This window comes from Lissotriton helveticus, chromosome 12 (genome assembly GCF_964261635.1).
Source record: "Lissotriton helveticus chromosome 12, aLisHel1.1, whole genome shotgun sequence".
NCBI lineage: Eukaryota > Metazoa > Chordata > Amphibia > Caudata > Salamandridae > Lissotriton > Lissotriton helveticus.
The window spans coordinates 47,661,002-47,679,210 of record NC_136073.1 but is presented as its reverse complement, the minus strand read 5'-3'; the positions used below and the strand labels follow the sequence as shown (position 1 = coordinate 47,679,210).

The window sequence follows — 18,209 nt, the reverse complement described above, 5'->3', positions numbered from 1 at the left end:
GTTATCTATGAAAAGAGACTGGTTATTGTATACATTGGAATACCTGCGAGACTCAGCTTCTGCAATTTTGTTTTTCTTTTAATACTTTTAATGCTTTCTTATATGGAGGAGATGATATGACTTTTGCATGTGTGCATTATGAAAGTACTTAGCGGCCGGCCCAGGATTGGGGTTGTGGGCCTAAAGCTGTGTTCTCGTACCTTACCCAATAAAAGTTTTTAATCCAAAAAAAAAAAAACATACACACAATGGAACATAAGGTAATACAGCAATGCTGGAATAGATGCCTTCAGAAGACACAGACCGAACATCCATACTCCACGGAGTTGCCGCTGACAATGCTTTGGACGCTACCACATGGAGGGCAATGGAGCGGTTAGAAGAATGGGAGCTGGCGGAGGCCATGAAAGTGGGGGACCTATACAGAGATGGGGAACTGTTACCTTTTGAAGAGTTTAGCTAGAACTGGGACATTCCTCAGGGTCAGTTCCTGCTCCATAGGGCAATTACGGGAGCCATGAGACGGCACTGGAGAACAGGTACCCTTGAACCTACACAGCACACCACATGCGAGTACATAGGAATAGATGGGGGCACCATAAAGGAGGTTACCTACCAGTATGAGGCGATAGCGTGTCCAGTGTCTCTTCTAAGACACTGGACACGTTAAGGAACGCTTGGACAGAAGATCTGGGAAGGCTCCTAGGACATGGACTGGGGGAACATTTTGCAGAGGACGCCCCGGGTTTCCAGAAATGCCCAATTTCGCCTGATTAGTTTCTAAATACTTCACCAGGCATATATCACTTCGAATAGAATTAAACGCTTTCTTCATAGAGACAATGTCGAGTGCCCAAGATGCAGGGAGATGGGAGTGAACTTTATTCATATAATGTGGAGTTGCAAAGCCCTGACACACTAGTGGCAGGCTGTGACGATTGAGACGGCCCGAATTACTGGTCAAGTGGTGCCGTGCACTCCAGCGCACTGTATACTTGGCTTGTTACCCCATACAGCGAAGACAAAGGTAATTGACAGTTTCCAGCACTTGGCCTTCATATTAGCCAAGCGCAAAATTACCAGCAGGTGGAAGGCACCAAACAGCCCCAGCATAACTAAATGGAAGCAGGAACTGGAGAAATGAGCGGGCTGAGAGGGTAGGATCCTGCTCAGGAACGCTAGAAGAGGCCTGGGTAAGCTTGAGAGAGCCAAGGCATGAGAGGTATGAGTAACGGAGGTGGGGCGTGCTTATCTGGGATCTGGATCCACTACTCCAACATCGCCCGCATAACAGGGGCGCCCAATGGGAAGGGACCAAGAAGGAGCACCTGAGATAGAGACCAGGGAAGCGAACCCTTTAAGATAACAAGAAACACTGATTGACGCTAAAATGTGAGTAACCTCCGGGAAATATATTATCACATAATGAATAGCATGAGATGTGATTGCTTAGCTTACTTACGACAACCTGACGACTTGCAGTGGGGGAGCGGGAATGGGCAGTTATGAGAAGTTGGGGGGTTAGGAATACGACTGAATATATGGGTTCTATGATATTAGGGGATAGTAACAAGCAATATGTAACATGTAAGAAATGTTTGTAATCTCATGTATGAATATAATACACATAGTGAGATGCACTAATAGAAGACATAGATGCATCGAAAAGGAAATAAAATATGTTTAAAATCACATCGACACCACCAGTCACCACCACACTGATCAACACCCACAACTAGCAAATTCACAGCACATCCATCCATAAACACATATACCTTGTATCCCTTTTGAATAATTCTCTTATTTCTGGGGTGGTCCCCCTCTCTTTTATATCTGCAGCTGTCTCCCCCATCCTTAAAAAGCTGGGAGCTGACCCTGAGGTACTGAGTAATTTTCGTCCCATCTCGCTGCTTCCCTTTTTGGGTAAAGTCTTGGAGGCTTTTGTTACAAACAATCTCAGCACCTTTGTGGAATCCTCTCATTTCCTAGACCCCCATCAATCGGGTTTAGGCCTCAACACTCGACTGAGTCTATCGCCCTGGCGGTTCATGATGAACTCAGAAAGGGGGCCGACCAGAACATCTCACAGGCTTTGGTGCTCCTGGATTTGTCGGCGGCGTTCGATACCGTCGACCATACCATCCTTCTCGACAGGGTCGAGAACGCCGGCATCCTGGGCACCCCACTCAAGTGGCTGACATAATTTCTCCGAGACCGTAATCAAGCAGTCCGCCTTTCCACCTTTACCTCAGATTTAAAAAAGTCTCACTTGTGGAGTTCCACAGGGCTCCTCTCTCTCCCCTTTATTATTCAATCTGTACATTTTCCCTTTGATTTCCGAACTTCAAAAGAGACCAGTAGTCATCTTCAATTACGCAGATGACCTAAAGCTCATTTTTAATATCGACTCCTTCCCTTCTTCCATTGAAAACGTTCAAACCACGATGACTTTTATTAGCAGCTGGATGAGCGCGAACCAACCCAAGCTCAATCCCGATAAGACCGAGCTGGTCCTGACAGGACCCCCAGGAAACCCCTGGAATACCAACTTTTGGCCATGCTCCCTGGGCTGTCCCTCATCTCCTGTCAACTCTGTAAAAAGTCTCGGAGTAACCTTTAGCAGCGCCCTTTCCATGAGGGACCAAATCAAATCAGTGGTATCAGTTTGCATATTCCACCTACGTCGCATTAGGAAAATTAGCAGATTTCTTTCCCGAGACGCTCTTATTCAAGTCATTCTGGGGTTGGTCATATCTCGGATTGACTACGCGAATGCATTGTATGTTGGAATACCGGCCTACCAAATGCATCAACTCCAACTCATCCAGAATCAAGCTGCTAGACTCGTTTTTGGCCAGCCTAGGTCCAGTCACATCACACCTCTCCTTAGGAGCCTTCACTGGCTCCCTGTGGCCCAGCACAGCTCTTTCAAACTAGGTTGCCTGATCCATAAGGCCCTCTCCTTACAAGGTCCTGCCTTCATTGCCTCTCGGATTCACCGCTATGTTCCCGCTCGTGCTCTCTGATCTTCTGGCTCTAACTTATTGTCTACATGCATCTTTAGACGCAAGAAACACGGTGGTTTGCGATTCTCCTCACAGGCTCCACTCTTTTGGAACTCACTTCCCCCAATTCTTCGTCTAACCCCATCCTATCCTCATTTTAGGAGGGCTCTGAAGATCTTGCTCTTCTCTCAAGCCTATAGTTAATTGCTCAGATCCTGTCGCATGCTCCCAGTCTGTCCTCCAAAGCGCCAAGAAACCGTTGGTGTACATGCGCTGTATAAATATCTGTTATCATATCATCTTATCACCTTACAGTACACACCCTAAAAACACAGACGCACACAATCATGCACACAACAGACACATATGACACAAGAAACACCCATACTTGCAAAACTTACACCAGACTCATAGGTAACTGCACCATCAGCAGACACAGGCACATCACAAACTGGTACTCCCTCTACCTCTCAAAGCCCACTCCCTCCCAAAAGCCTGCCAAGTTCCCCATAGAGGATTCCAGTTTTTCCCTTGCCCAAACCTTCAACCACCCCTACTAAACAGCGTTCAGTCACTCCCACACATCAAGCCACCACTTCCAAGTCTACCTCTACAATAAACCCATCTACCCCTTCCACTTCCCAACACACCCCTTACAAATGGAAAAACACTCCTTCATCTTCCCAACCCAATCCTTCCAAACGAAAATCCTCACTTCTACCTCCCAACCCACCCCTTTCAAACGTAAATCCACCCCTTCCCAACGTAAGGACACCCCTCCCAAACCCAAATCCATCCCTTACATGTAAGATCTGGGAGGTGCCTGTCCTGCCCACTAGATGCCCCTTCCTGAGGAGGTTTGCCTTGGCAGTTTATTAGGAGGCAAGCTTTGTGCCATATCCCAGTGCACTTTCCTTTTTGAACTACAGAATTGCCAATTGGCTTGGACTTTATTTAGATACATGTCTCTTGTTGTTCAATAAATACTTTTATTCGACCAAATTAGTCCTGGCATTACTTTTCCCTAGCTATTGTTTAATTCCTGGCAAAAAAATCCATCTTCAACTAAAGCTTCTCCGGAGTTCAGTGGCAGGCCGACAGGTCAGCATCCTAGGCTGGGGGCCGGTTGTTCAAACACCAATGATTATAGTATTACTTCATCTAAATCAAGATAAGAGGCTGCTACAATCATGGCCGCTCAGGGAAGCCACCACAGAGTGCTCAGTCAGATCCCTTAACAATGCACCCTTTTGGATAATAGCATTCTCAGACTGAGCAATGAACTCCACACTGACTGCATAACGTATACTGGCTGCTATCTGCACGAGCAACAAAGCTCTTTTATTCTGTTAATAATGTAACTGTTTCAATCCTTTTGAATGTTTTACGGAATTTTACAAATTTGCAATTACTGTATTTTTCTATGATCGTATCGTATTAACTGAAACTTGTATTGCAATGGTTTTTAGTAACTATGCAAATATAATACATTCAAATTCAACTGATCAAGTGGTCTTTCAGGAGAAAGGTAGCAGGGTCTCTCTTGTTGATTGTCTGATATAACTGAGAAGTGTAGTGAACCTTCACTCTTCTCGCTCTCCTTTTGATAGTGGTTCTACCTCATGTGTTATGCATAACTTGCACCGCTTTGACATCTTTTTTCTTTTGCCCTTTAATGATAAGCTATAAAGACACTGTGGTCTCTGTACATAGAAAAATTATAACGTGGTCAAAATGATCTTTATGTTTTTCTTCTGTGTCCGTTTTAAAAAAAAATAAACCTTTTCAATCCTTTGACAGCAAAGACATATCAACTATCACGTTTTCAAAAACAGGGATTGTTTCTGACTTCCATAGCTTCGACTAGTGTTTTAGCCACTACCAAGACACCAATAATCCACAACATGCTACCACATGAAAATTTATTTTTGTAATAAAATCAATAAAGTCGGCCTACCCAGTTTCACCCCCACAACCAGGTCCAAATGCTCTAACATTTAAAACTAAAGGGAACAATTTTTTAAAAGCTCAATAACATATGTATAAATGAACGAGGTGCAAAATCACATTCCAGCCATTATCATAAACAGACAAACCAAATGTAAACATTCTAATAGGTAACCAATATAATCTGTAGAGGATTCTTAGTTGTATATAATTTAAACCTAAATACATTTGCACCTCTACATGCACTGGGGAGCTTCTGAAGCTCCTAGAGTCATATATTCTCACACAATTAAAGTCCTTACAGCACACAGGGAACACGGCATCCAATAGAGTCAATAATACTTTTTTAGGTAAAAAAAAATAGAATAAAAAACATAAAGATGTTTTTGTATATCACAGAGAGACAAAACCACAGGTATAACAGTGATATCATGATGCTCGTTTTACGTGCTCATACACAGACCTGGAAAGAAGTAACCCTCTCTGATGCCCGCAATATGTTCTGGATTGAACATTCTAAGAGTGTGGCATGCAATATCTGGTATTATAAATAGTATGCTGTAAATTTTCAGGGTACAGTCCTAGTCTTACCTGTTGCTTGCTGGAAAGCTTCCATTATGTACGTCCCTTCTAGCTCGTAAGTCGCTGACAGGTTTTTCTTGCTTAGCAGGGAGCACTTATACAGTCTGCAGTATCTACTTGTTTGCAGGCCTGTGCAGAGTACATTGTTTTTTTTCTGATGAAAGTATTGTTCTTGGATGAGTACCCTGGAAGAAACACACAGAAGTGATGTGAGACTGAGGATCCATCTGCAGCGTCAGACCGAAAAAGGCAGATTTAAGCAGATTTCTATAAAGTGAGAAGATTCCTGGAACCTTTGGGAAGATGTTTAATTGCTACATCCTCAAATTATATACATGGCCGAAGAATGCTTCTCTTACAGAACCAACTAAAATATGCTCACAGATGACGAGCCTGGTGTCCATACTGAATTTGGTGTATTTTCTGCATAAAGCCATGCAAAGCTGCAATGTATGTGCCAATATTTCACACAGCATGTATCTGTTTGTTGTGGTATTAATTTATAAAGCAAGCATGTATGCAGACCTCATGACATACTAACTGCAAATGAGACTCACACATCTGGAACACACACACACACACCTTTTGTGAGAAGGGTGACAACTGTAATTAAATGCAACTTTATTTAACACTGCAATGTGTAGAGCAGCCCCTGTAAACAGAACATATTCCAGGAGCCAATTCAATTACATTTGAAACTTTCCTATAGCACTCTTCAGTCAACAGGACATATCAGCGTGCTACTCCACTACTTTTGCAAGTCATGAGTCTAGTTTAGCGACATTTTGCTACAGGTTTATTAAATTACATTTAATTTTATTATGTTTTCATTAAGTCAGTGGTCACTTCTCATGTTATCGTTGATGTCAAAGTCTGTGCGACATAACTTCCTGTGATAACACTAACTATGCTAATTAGCTCTCTCTAATATGAACTCCGAAATTTCAGAGCTCTGCACTAATGCATACACTCAATTTCCCTCAAACAGTTTTTGTGTAGTTCCAATCCCTTTTTAGGTCTCGCGTCAGCGACAGACCTATTGCTGCCTAGTTAGCGCTGAAGGGACCACAGACCGGGGCACGAGCGCCGATTGCACCTCGTGGACGCGCATGCCCAGCCCCGCCTCCCGAGCCGTGCACAGCTCAGTCAGTCAGCCATGCCTCTCAGTCGCGCGCGCGCGCGCGCACACACACACACACACACACACACACACACATACAGACACACACACACACACACAGTATACACACACGCTCACACACACAGGTGCCCCCCCAACCTGCTCACGCGCACACACACAGTCACACACGCACATCCATACACTCGAAGTGCCCATCTCCTGTCTCGCTAGCCTGATGCACCAAAAAACACGTCCCCCCTACTCACCGGGCTGACTCAGGACTCCCCCGCTGCTCTCCAGGCCGGTCTTTCCTCCTCAGGTGTGTGTCAGCGATGCAGGCTTGGCAGCAGACGAGGCTCTCCATGATTACGCACCGCAAATCTTGCGGCTGGCTTCGTGGATGACGAGCTTCCTAGACGTCCGATGTGCACGCTCACGGTACACGGAAACGCGCACAGCGTGACTGAGTGTGCGCCCGTACAGCTGAGGCGCATGCTCACACGCTCACGACATTATCCTTCGCTTGTTACTAATCTGTCTGTCTTGAGCACAAAAATGTGTGGAACGAAGAGCGAACATATTTTTTTTAATTTTAAAAAGTTGTTAACGTGACGAAAAACTGTGCATATTCCGTCCTCAGCTGCAGCCGGAGCTGGACATGCGCTTCTCCGCTCTGCCGCGGCGGGGCGCTGCTTCCTCTCTTAGGTGTGAACTTAGGCTGGGCTCCCGGCGCTGGTGGCAGTCGCCGCTTTGACGGGCCACACTGGAGCACCGCGGGGCGAGGAAAGAGTGCAGGCTGAGCCTGGTCACTCGGAGCGCGACTGGTGAACACTTTGGACGTTCTTGGGTGAACTCTCCCCCCTCCCCGCGACCCGTGTGAAGCGTCCCGTGGGATCCTGCTGCGGGACAACAGGTGGAAGAGAGAGCCCGTGGGAGTGAAGCGGGGTCCGGACGGCACTGCATGGATCCTCTCCCGAGCTTAGACCCGCCAGAATGCACGACCTGCCCCGGGAGGTAAGAAGGACCGCGACTTCGCCGGAGGGTATTTATTTATTTAATGCGATTTTCTACAGCGCGAAAATTACCCGAAGGTGTCAGAGCGCTTTACAAAAGAACCAGTTGTGATACATAAGGATTTAGGATTACATGAGTTACATAAAAGATACAAACAGGAATTTTGTGTGCAAATGTACAAGTTGTAGAAGTCATACAGGGCCCTGCACCATCCTCATTGTATGCACTGCCCCCCCTTCCCACAAAATCTTTTCACAACCTGCTCCACCATCGAGATAGACTGTGCCACGAAGCCTGCTGTACAGTAGACTCCCTGCCTCCACTCGCACCCTACTACACACCCTCACGATCCCCGCATACTGCCAACCACCCCACATGCTTCAGGTGTTTCCCTTTATTTGTGTTCCTGTTTCATTCGGTGTGTGCCTGCTCTGTCTTTGTTCTTCCGTGACCCACCTGCTTCAGGTGTTTCCTTTTATTTGTATTCCCATTTCATTCAGTATGGGCCTGCTCTCTCTCTCTCTCATTTTCCGTGGGCCATCTGCATAAGGTGTTGTTTTTTATCTGTATTTCTGTTTTATTCGGTATGTGCCTGTTTTCTCTTTGATTGTCCGTGGCTCACTGCTTCAGGTGTTTCCTTTTATTTGTATTCGTGTTTCTTTTTATATGTGCCTGCTCCTTCTCTTTCATCTTCCGTGGCCCACCTGCTTCAGCTGTTTCCTCTTATTTGTATTCCTGTTTCATTCCCTATGTGCCTGTTTTCTCTCCTTGTTCCTCTATGGCCTCTGGCTTCAAGTATTTTCTTTTATTTGTATTCCTGATTTATTAGGTATGTGCATGCTCACTCGCTTTGATCTTTCATGGCCACGTGCTTCAGGTGTTTATTTTTATTTCTATTCCTGTTTAATTTTATATGTGCCTGCTCTCTCTTTTTGATATTCCGTGGACCACCTGCTTCAGGTGTTTCATTTTATTTGTATTCCCGTTCGGTTCCGTATGTGCCTGTTGTCTCTCTTTGATCTTCCATTGCCTTCTGGCTTAAAGCATTTCCTTTTATTTGTATTCCTCTTTCATTCGGTTTACGCCTGCTCTCCCTCTTTGATCGTCCATGGGCCACATGCTTCAGGTGTTTACCTTTATTTGTGTTCCTGTTTCATTCGGTGTGTGCCTGCTCTCTCTCTTTGATCTACCATGACCACCTGCTTCCGGTGTTTCTTATTACACACTTACGTCGAGGAGTGGGGCTTCTCCTTAATGACTTCTAAAGTGCGGAATTCTCGGTTTCTCCCTCTGCGTCAAATCTCTCGTCATAACTACTTCCGCAAAGATTTGGGATTTACTTTTTCAGCTGTGAAATGAATCGCCACATTGACCACTTTTTTTTAGCGCAGTATACCTCAGTGAGGTGATAGTTTGCACTCTGTACTCTTTCATTCATTCGCTGTTCCCTCTTATCCACATCTGATTTTAGCTGTAGATCTGTTTTCCCTCTATAGTTCTAGAAAAATGCAGACTCAATGCAAAACTTTTCATATATTTTGGAAAGTAGTTCCCTCTTCAGCTTGTATTAATCGATGTGATGAGTTTGTTCCAGAGTTCAGCTCTGCGCACCGTCAGGGGATGACCCCAAAGCGTCCCTGCATCAGTCCTGCTGCTGTCAGGAGGAGAGTCGAGCCAGCCGAAGGAGAGGGGGGTTTGTAGCCACGGTTTGACAATCTAGATTTCCAATTTGTGGTTCTATGATACCGCAGTAAAATGATCTGGAAAATGGCGTTTGTTTACATTCCCCAAGGAAACTCAAGAGTTTGGGGAACCGAGCACCGGTCAAACGAAAAGTCTGCGAACTGTCCTACCTTAATGAATTTTTCAAATTCCTTCTTGTAGCTTCTACACCCTCTCTTGCTTCAGAAGTTATAAAACATTACGGAAGAGGGAAAAATCTATGTGTAAAAATATATGCAAGTAAGAGCCGAGTGTATGTGAAACTGGGAGCAGCAAGGCCATTCATAGGCAGAGGGGTCTTTGTCGCCCTAGACAAAATAACATTTTACTTCCCCATCACTGACACGTGGGTCAGATTCGATGTTTGCAGACTTTTATTGGCCTCGCAAGATGTCTCCGATATAAAGAGGATTTTACAAAAACCAAGAAGGAATCCACAAGAAGGCAAACAAATAAGTTGCACTGCATCCACTTATTTTTAGGTCTCGACCGGCCATGAATGCGCAAGCGCATTGCAGCTCGAGACATATAGAGGTGGATCAGGAAGGCTGATCAAGGGGCTTTGGCAGGCGGATTACACACAGTGCATGTGCTCGTGCACGCGCTTGCCATTTGCTCCCCGAGCCGCCTCGCACACACGCAATTGCCATTTGCACGCAAGCCACGTCACACACACCCTTTGTCTGAGCCTCAAGGCATCAGACTTCAAAGGCTACCGCTCCCCCGCCACCCTGCGTGCATATCGCGCACCACCTTTTGTCTGTGCCTAGCCCTAGGCATCAGTCTTCAAAGGCTGCAGCTCCCCGCCTCTCCCCCCTCCCCCGCCACAGCCATGCCGCGGTCTTTTTTTTTTTTTATAACAGTTACGAGCCGTTAAGTGTTTTTGCGCGCACCACTGCCGAATACACCATGACTGCACAGACTTGCACGTAGAAGACAGCATTATACAGGCCTGGGTTCTCATCAAGTACTTTACCAGAAAAGTCCCAGCAAAGGCTCCGTTTTTCACCGTACTCGTCTCCTCTGTGCACATCGGACGCATTATTTCACCGTACTCGACCCCTTCAGAATACATCAACCCGTTATTTCACCTACCTCTTCCCCTTCAGCACTCACAGAACACGTTATTTCACCGACCAGTACATTACAGATGGGACACGCTATTTCACGTCCCTTCAGCACCCTCACACACCCTCACACACCCTCAGCCCCCTCACCCTCACCCACACACCCTCACTCACCCTCACACACCCTCACCCTCACACCCCCTCAACCTCACACCCCTCAACCTCACACCCCCTCACCCTCACATACCCACACACCCCCTCAACCTCACACCTCCTCACCCTCACATACCCTCACACCCCACATCCCTCACACACCATCACCCCTCACACCCCATCACCCTTACCCTCACCCTCACATACCCTCACACACCCTCACTCACACTCTCTCACCCTCACTCACACTCTCTCACCCACACTCTCTCACCCTCACACTCTCTCACCCTCACACACTCTCACCCCCTCTCACCCTCACACCCCCTCTCACCCTCACAGCCCATCACACAGCTCCTCACACACCCTCTCACCCTCACCCACCCTCTCACCCTCACACACCCTCTCACCCTCACACACCCTCTCACCCTCACACACCCTCACACCCCCTCACCCTCACCCTCACACACCCTCATCCCCACCCTCACACCCTCACCCTCACCCCCCCACCCTCACATACCCTCACCCACATACCCTCTCACCCTCACATACCCTCACACCCCCTCACCCTTACCCTCACACCCCCTCACCCTCACTCACACTCTCACCCTCCCACACACTCACCCCCTCTCACCCTCACACACCCTCTCACCCTCACTTACCCCCTCTCACCCTCACTTACCCCCTCTCACCCTCACACACCCTCTCACCCTCACACACCCTCTCACCCTCACTCACCCCCTCACCCCCTCACCCTCACACCCGCTCACACCCCCATCATACCCCCACTCCCTCACACCACACACACCCTCACACCCCCACACACTCACACCCCTCACCCACCCACCCTCACACCCCCTCACTCTCTCACAACCTCACACACCCTCACCTCCCTCACCCTCACTCACCCCCCCATGCCCCTCACTCACCCTCACACCCCACACCCCACACACCCTCACACCCCCTCACCCTCGGACACCCCCTCACCCTCAGACACCCCCTCACCCTCGGACACCCCCTCACCCTCAGACACCCCCTCACCCTCAGACACCCCCTCACCCTCAGACACCCCCTCATCCTCACACACCCCCTCATCCTCACACACCCCCTCATCCTCACACACACCCTCATCCTCACACACACCCTCATCCTCACACACCCCCTCATCCTGACACACACCCTCATCCTGACACACCCCCTCATCCTGACACACACCCTCATCCTCACACACACCCTCATCCTCACACACCCCCTCAACCTCACACACCCCCTCATCCTCACACACCCCCTCATCCTCACACACCCCCTCATCCTCACACACCCCCTCATCCTCTCACCAACCCAATCACCTCCCCTGACCCTCCCTGACCCTCACACCCCCTCACCCACCCCCTCACCCTCACCCACCCCCTCACCCACCCCCTCACCCTCACCCACCCCCTCACCCTCGGACACCCCCTCACCCTCGGACACCCCCTCACCCTCGGATACCCCCTCACCCTCGGACACCCCATCACCCTCGGACACCCCCTCACCCTCAGACACCCCCTCACCCTTAGACACCCCCTCACCCTCACACACCCCTCACCCTCACACACCCCTCACCCTCAGACACCCCCTCACCCTCACACACCCCCTCATCCTCACACACCCCCTCATCCTCACACACCCCCTCATCCCCACACACCCCCTCATCCTCACACACCCCCTCATCCTCTCACCAACCCAATCACCTCCCCTGAACCTCCCTGACCCTCACACGCCCTCACCCACCCCCTCACCCTCACCCACCCCCTTACCCTCACACCCCCCGCACCTTCACGCACCCTCGCACCCTCACACCCTCTCACCCTCACACCCTCACACACCCTCTCACCCTCGCACCCTCTCACCCTCGCAAACCCACCCTCTCTCTCCCTCACACGCCTTCGCCCTCCCTCTCCCTCACACCCCCTCACCCACTCACAACCCCTGACCCTCACCCACACACACCCCTCACCCTTACATGCCCTCACTCACACACCTGCACCCCCACACACCCTTACCCTCACACACACCCTCACTCTCACACAACCTCACTCCCCCACACCCTCACCCACCCCCACACACCCCCACACACCCTCACACACCCTCACCCGCTCACACACCATCACCACTCTACTGCCCTCCCTCTACTGCCCTCCCTCTACTGCCCTCCCTCTACCGCCCTCCCTCTACCGCCCTCCCTCTACCGCCCTCCCTCTACCGCCCTCCCTCTACCGCCCTCACTCTACCGCCCTCACTCTACTGCCCTCACTCTACTGCCCTCACTCTACCACTCTACCGCCCTCACTCTACCACTCTACCGCCCTCACTCTACCGCCCTCACTCTACCACTCTACCGCCCTCACTCACTCTACCGCCCTCACTCACTCTACCGCCCTCACTCACTCTACCGCCCTCACTCACTCTACTGCCCTCACTCACTCTATCATGCCCTCACTCACACACCTGCACCCCCACACACCCTTACCCTCACACACCCTCACTCTCACACAACCTCACTCCCCCACACCCTCACCCACACCCACACACCCCCACACACCCTCACCCTCTCACACACCATCACCACTCTACTGCCCTCCCTCTACTGCCCTCCCTCTACTGCCCTCCCTCTACCGCCCTCCCTCTACCGCCCTCCCTCTACCGCCCTCACTCTACCGCCCTCACTCTACTGCCCTCACTCTACTGCCCTCACTCTACCACTCTACCGCCCTCACTCTACCACTCTACCGCCCTCACTCTAAAGCCCTCACTCTACCACTCTACCGCCCTCACTCACTCTACCGCCCTCACTCACTCTACCGCCCTCACTCACTCTACCGCCCTCACTCACTCTACCGCCCTCACTCACTCTATCGCCCTCCCTCTATCTATCTATTGCCCTCCCTCACTCTATCTATCTATCGCCCGCCCTCTATCGATAGCCCTCCCTCTGTCTATCGCCCTCCCTCCCTCTATCTATCGCCCTCCCTCCCTCTATCTATCGCCCTCCCTCCCTCTATCTATCGCCCTCCCTCCTTCTATCTATCGCCCTCCAGTTCTCATCTCTTCTCCTGTGCTGATCTGCTGTTCTCTTCCACCGCCTCCTTCTTTAACTCTCTGTTCTCTTTTGCTGATCTGCTGCTCTCTTCCACGCCGCCTCCTTCTTTAACTCCATGTTCTCTTCTCCTGTGCTAATCTGCTGCTCTCTTCCACATACATCCTTCTGTAACCGCACACACACATACATACAACCACGCACACACACACATACAACCACACACACACAACCACATACACACAACCACACAAACATCACCCCACACACAAACATCACCCCACACACAAACATCACCCCACACACAAACATCACCCCACACACAAACATCACCCCACACACAAACATCACCCTACACACAAACATCACCCCGCACACAAACATCACCCCACAGACAAACATCACCCCACAGACAAACATCACACCCACGCACAACTACACGCACAACTACACGCACAACCACACGCACAACCACACGTACAACCACACGCACAACCACACGCACAACCACACGCACAACCACACGCTCAACCACACGCTCATCCACACGCACAGCCACACGCACAGCCACACATACAACCATACACACAGACAACCATACACACAGACAAGCACACCAAACCACAACCATACACACAGACAACCACACCCAACCACGCCCAACCACACCCAACCACACACCCAACCACACACCCAACCACACACCCAACCACACACCCAACCACACACCCAACCACACACAACCCCACACAACCGCACACACACCCACACAACCCCACACACACACAACCACACACATCTATCTATCGCCCTCACTCTATCTATCGCCCTCACTCTATCTATCGCCCTCACTCTATCTATCGCCCTCACTCTATCTATCGCCCTCACTCTATCTATCGCCCTCACGCTATCTATCGCCCTCACGCTATCTATCTATCGCCCTCACGCTATCTATCTATTGCCCTCACTCTATCTATCTATTGCCCTCACTCTATCTATCTATCGCCCTCACTCTATCTATCGCCCTCACTCTATCTATCGCTCTCACTCTATCTATCTATCTTTCGCCCTCACTCTATCTATCTTTCGCCCTCACTCTATCTATCTATCTTTCGCCCTCACTCTATCTATCTATCTTTCGCCCTCATTCTATCTATCTATCTTTCGCCCTCACTCTATCTATCTATCTTTCGCCCTCACTCTATCTATCTATCTTTCGCCCTCCCTCTAGCTGCCCCAGACCATCAGACAGGCCAGTTCATGGACCTGTTTCAGAAAGAATCTGAAAACCTGATTGTTTCCTAGGATGGAAAACTAGTTCTTTCACTGCCTATTACGGGCTGGTAACGTGCTGACCATCACCATTTCTAAAAGCGCCAGGATACCCGTAGGGTGACAGTTTTTGCGCTATATAAGTGATTTTTACATTACATTACATTACATCTATCGCCCTCCCTCTAGCTATCTTTCGCCCTCCCTCTAGCTATCTATCGCACTCACTCTATCTATTGCATCACCACAGCATCACTCAGGGGTACCACAGCATCACTCAGGGGCACCACAACATCACTATGCGCTACCACAGCATCCTTGAACGCCACAGCATCACTCGTCGCCACCACAACATCACTCAGCGCCAACACAGTATCAATCTGTGCAACCATACAACAACAACTGGTTCAAATATTTTCTCTCAATGTTTCAAGCTTTATTACAAATGTCATAAAAAGATGTTAATATTTCACTTCTGTTCTTGGATTTTCATCACAATAAAATACACTGAACATAATCTTCACAAAAGTTATTTACAAAAGTTTAAGCTATTGCCATTATAAATGACAATAACTTTTATTTAAGTATTAATTATTTAGAAAAATTAAAAGCCATTGTTATTTGTAATATCAATACATCTAAGTCACGTAAATACAAAACATGTTGCATTACAAATGCTATAGGTGTCACATTTGCAAAGGATAAAAGTAATGGCATTGTAAATGGCAAAGCTATTAATTTCGCTATTTTCAAAACCAACACATAAATAAAAAAATTGTCATTCACAAGACCAATAGCTCAAACTTTCCTAATGCAAGACCTATTGCATTGCAAATGCTTGTTTTTAAGTGCTGTGAGCTTAATGGCTGCACTGCTTGCTACTTTCAAGGAGAGCCTGTAATACAATAGCACATAGTTCCGGTGAGCTATTTCAAAATGTGACAGATACTTTAAGCAAGCGAATGGCTGAAGGAGGCTGATTCAAACAAGCAACTACTGTGTTAACAAAGGACTTTGAAAAGAATAGACAGTGTTTATCGCACCTTATGTCATAACAAATCACGCATCAATCACAATCGTAATTTATGGTGAAACCATTCCACACAAAAAAAGAACCTGATTGCTTATCATGAAACCATAATTCGATAAAATATTTTTGAATATTCTCTTCAGAACACACCCCAATGAAACCCTGGATTAAGACTTCAAATTAATGGACAAAAACATTGTGGATACACTTGAGAAGTGTAAACGTTTCTAGGTGTCTTGGTTGGGACGCCCAAGTACCATAACGTTTCAACATTCAGTGCTTCCTCTACCAACCACAAAGAAATTCTATAAATACTACAATAACCTTATATTTCTCTAGTGACTAAAGATAAGTGGACTAAATTTCTCGAATTAACAATTATCATTAATATTACCAAGAATTTAATTTGCAGAAAGCCATACTATTATCCTCTGCAGTAGACAAGGCCCAACCACCTATTTGGGTAAAGGGAGAAGCAGACATTATTCAACCAACTTTCATTTCTACGTTTGCTAGCGTGCAACAAAAGCCACTAATGCAAACCATGGAAATAATGACTAGATTCCAAAAATCAAACGTTTCTTTAGCAGATAAGAGGATACTTCTAGAGTGGAATGGCTTAGCTAAGTCTGATTAAACCAAGAACTAGAAGGTCTGGATCGATAAAGCATTTTAAGAACAGACCCAGGGCAAAATTTAGAGTTTGGCAGGTTGGATACTTCACCACAGATGTGACAGATTTCCCGTCCGCCTTGTGGAATATTTCCTGTGGTATTTGTAATAAGGCAAACAGGACATCTGTCATGTTTGTGATGCAGTGCTCATCCACCAAACACTGGGGCTTATTTACAGGCCCCTTTGCACTGCTGGTGTGTTACTTTTAATATGGGAAAAAGTGACGTACCAGCGGCGCAAGGGGCTTGTAAAATAAGTCCCTCTACGCCGCCAAGTTTTCATGTGGATTAGAATCTCCCTTTTGCTCTCCAGCTTCAGTTGGACCTCATCATGGTGACATTAGGCAGTACCGTATTCTTGACAAGGTTATTTCCAATGCAGCCAACCATTCTAGTATGTACAAAATACAGCAAATCCACACCCTCTACACAACCACCCCAACAAGAAATTATTGAGTAAGCATTGTAGTTCTACTCCACTCCTAATCATGAAGAAAGATTACAAGTAAACAAGTAAAAACCGGACAACTTTAGAATTATCATCCACAATGGTGAATTAGACCATCAAACATGGAGAAAACCATTTGATTGCTTCAAATCAGCTTTGCTGAGCAAAGCCCTCTACTTTTTGGTACATCATGCCTTTTGGGTGCTTTGAAAAATCTTTACGGCATGCTTCTGACCAATGATAGATGTTGAATTCGTAGCAATAGTGATGCCACCAGGCCCGGTTCTAGCGGGTGGGCCAGGCCCACCCAAACATGAGCCTTGGCCCTTAATGAGGGCTTGAAGGCAGGCGAGCAACGGCATTGGGCTCAAAGGGCTGTCTGTGAGTGTGTGCCCCTGGGCCGAGGCAGCTTCCCGGCGCACACACAGACAGACAGTTTTTGAGATTATCGCAGTCGAGCCGGAGTACTTCACAGGTCTTTAAAAGACCATTGATATGTTAATGAGGCTTTGTTTATTTTTTCACCCCTTCATCTCCACATGGCGAAAGGCGACAAATCCTTTCTTTGACAACGATAACCTTTGCCTACTGTTCTGCGGCATGGATATTCGGCGTGGATATTTCTTTTTCTTTTTCTATGCAGCGCAGGAGAAAATACGTTTGTGTATTCCTATTCACCTTTCCTGACTCCTGCAGCTGCTTATCACATCAGGCTGTGACACAAAGTTTGTTTTATGTAGAAAGGTAAGAGAATGTGTTACTATTTGTTTTTATTTTTAAAATCTGCGCAGGCCCAGCAGGACACATACTTCGTGAGTGCTTCATTTAAACAGTCGTTTTTCTCATTATCATGGCCGATGCAGGACAACAATAAGATAATACAAAATGCCCAGATAACGCTGGTGATTAATGATCCTGCTGGAGAACAATCATTTGTCTGTTAGTAGTTTTTAAATGCAGATGAACTGTATTTTATGTGGATAGCTCAGTGTGTTAACTGCCTTTGTCAGAGATATCCTTGTGTTACTTGCAGTTCAGAAGTTACAATCCTAACATAGGACAGTGACCAATGAACTGTCACCAAAGAGCTGCATACAAA

At 47.7% G+C, this 18,209-nt stretch overlaps 1 protein-coding gene across 6 annotated transcripts in view; it reads right to left on the bottom strand.

Moving 5' to 3' along the window:
• The window catches only part of LOC144798712 (protein phosphatase inhibitor 2-like), a 728,862-nt gene that overhangs the window by 708,257 nt on the left and 2,396 nt on the right, over positions 1 to 18,209 (bottom strand). For 5 of the 6 annotated variants that reach the window (XM_078669726.1, XM_078669725.1, XM_078669724.1 and 2 more), the window contains exon 2: positions 5,544 to 5,719. The exons of the other annotated variant lie outside the window; for it this stretch is intronic. The gene's annotated coding sequence lies outside the window, so the exon portion shown is untranslated. The remainder of the gene's footprint in view (positions 1 to 5,543; positions 5,720 to 18,209) is intronic. 6 annotated transcript variants of the gene reach the window in all.